Consider the following 2,500-nt stretch of genomic DNA (forward strand, 5'->3'; position numbering starts at 1 on the left):
TCCTGTCAACCATCCCTAATTTCAAGGGAAACTCCCTATTTCTGACTTATTTTCAGCTGTCTTCCCTTCACCTGCCGTTTGCTATGGCCTGGTTGCTATGTCTTCAGCTGGCCTCTCACTCTGTGTCGACCCTGCTGACTGGAGACACATACACCCAAACACACACACACACGCGCGCGCACGCATGCACGCACGCACGCACACGCACACACACAGTCAGTGTGCCCAAACTCAGGGAAAGAGGGCCCCCCTCAGGGAGAATTGGGTACCCATTTTACTGTATGTATTGAGTGAGGGTGCCCTTTTGGATGACTTTGTCCCGGGCCCGGTCAAAACTGTTACTGGCCTTGCTGCCTCTCCAAACTCTGTATAAAAATCTGCTATTGCCCTTTAGGTGAGTTATCTGTTTAGTGGCTTCTGCTGATGCCCTTTAGGTGAGTTATCTGTTAGTGGCTTCTGCTAATGCCCTTGGTGCTTTTGGTCAAATAATCTTTGACGTGCAACTTAATGAAAATATGCTGTTTTTCCACAGAAGTGTGAAGGGGGAGAGACGTGTGTGTGCATGTGTGCGTGCGTGCTTGTGTGTAGGTACTGTACGTGTGAGTATGCAAGTGTGTGTGTGTGTGTGTGTGTGTGTGTGTGTGTGTGTGTGTGTGTGTGTGTGTGTGTGTGTGTGTGTGTGTGTGTGTGTGTGTGTGTGTGTGTGTGTGTGTGTGTGTGTGTGTGTGTGTGTGTGTGTCTGTGTGTTTGTGTGTTTGTGTGCGTATGTGTGTGCTTGTTTGTGTGCATATGTCTCTGTGAGGTGTACGGGGGGTATGAAGTTATTCATCAGAGCTGTGAAGTGCAAGAGTAGTGTGTGTCATGCGGTTAACAGGTTGTGGTTAAATTCGTTTGCGTAGACATATCGGAAAAAACCCTAAACTCCTATAAAGATAAAGACGTTTGGTGGCCCAAGTGTCGTGTGCGTGCACGCTTGCAGCGGTTTGGCCTCTGTGTCTGTGTGCCGTTAGCCAGGCGGTCCCCTCCTAGTGACGCAACACTTTCAGCGTAGCAACTAGTCTTGTCAAGAGCAATGCAAGGTACAAACCCCAACTCCGGTGAAGTTGGGACGTTTGGTAAACAGTGAGTAAAATCAAAATGCTATCATTTTCAAAACATTCAATCTATTCATTAGATGGAGAATAGTGAAAAGACAACATATTAAGTGTTAAAACCGAGAAAAAATATTATTTTGGGGGACATATGTACTCATTTCTAATTTGATAAATCCAACACGTCTCAAAAGAGTTGGGACGGGGACGATAAATGGCAGCAAATGTCGAGGAAGACTAAAAACAAAACAAAAGACAACACTTAACAGTTAAATACATTAACCGATGAGATGATTTTATATTAAAAACAGTGTTAATTTCTATCTTGGACATGATTTCACCAGCTTAAATGGTGGGTGTATTCCTTGTCATGTTTTGCAATGTTTTCCTTTCTGTAGTGCTTACAGTGTGACAGGTCCTGACCAAAAGCCCACCATTTTATCACCTGCTGGTCCTTATGATGGAGCCAAACTGTTAAAACATAGTAGAGAATGCAATTTGACCTTACTATGTGGCAGTAATCGAAGATCTCCCTTCAAAATATAATGCATGAGTGGCTTTCCATGCTGTTTAAAACCCATTTATACCATTCAGCACTGTATTTAACTCTACAGATGAGTGAGAACATCTTAACCAATGTACTACTGCACCCGCATGCCATCATGGAGGCTGACTTTTGAAGTTAGCACTAACACAAGTTGGATGGTCCATTTTCACTGTAGCACAGGATGTGCAATGCTCTATTATTGTCAAAAAGAATGGACTTCTGCTGACTTCTGTAAGCAAAGGACAGTTTCCCATGTCTTCTGGGTCTATTTCAAGTGAGCTCAGGTGCTTAGGAGAATGTTACACCCCTGTATCATTTGCATGCATTAAGCATTCTTAATATGGTCAATTTTCAATAGCTCTAGCACTCCAGGAATTAGAGTGAGACTACAGCCAATATATATTTCATGATGTCATGAACCTATACAATGATTTTAGTAACAAAAATATGTCTTATATAGGCCTACACTCAATCGTGGTAAATCAAAGGGAATTCAAAAATGTATGTAATAACTATGGTAATTATTCCCTTTGCATCTTTAATTCTGAGTGACTCAGCCTCTCTGTGATGATCTTATACCTGGACACCTATATTGTCCGTCAGTACAATTCATTTTGAAATGTTCTTCTTTGTTGTTTTATCTTATTTGGATGTTTACTAAATTTCACTGATCCCCGTCCCAACTTATTTGAGACGTGTTGGATTTATCAAATTAGAAATGAGTACATATGTCCCCCAAAAGAATATTTTTTTCTCGGTTTTAACACTTAATATGTTGTCTTTTCACTATTCTCCATCTAATGAATAGATTGAATGTTTTGAAAATGATAGCATTTTGATTTTATTCACTGTTTACCAAACG

Source organism: Engraulis encrasicolus, chromosome 15 (genome assembly GCF_034702125.1).
Source record: "Engraulis encrasicolus isolate BLACKSEA-1 chromosome 15, IST_EnEncr_1.0, whole genome shotgun sequence".
Taxonomy (NCBI): Eukaryota; Metazoa; Chordata; class Actinopteri; order Clupeiformes; family Engraulidae; genus Engraulis; species Engraulis encrasicolus.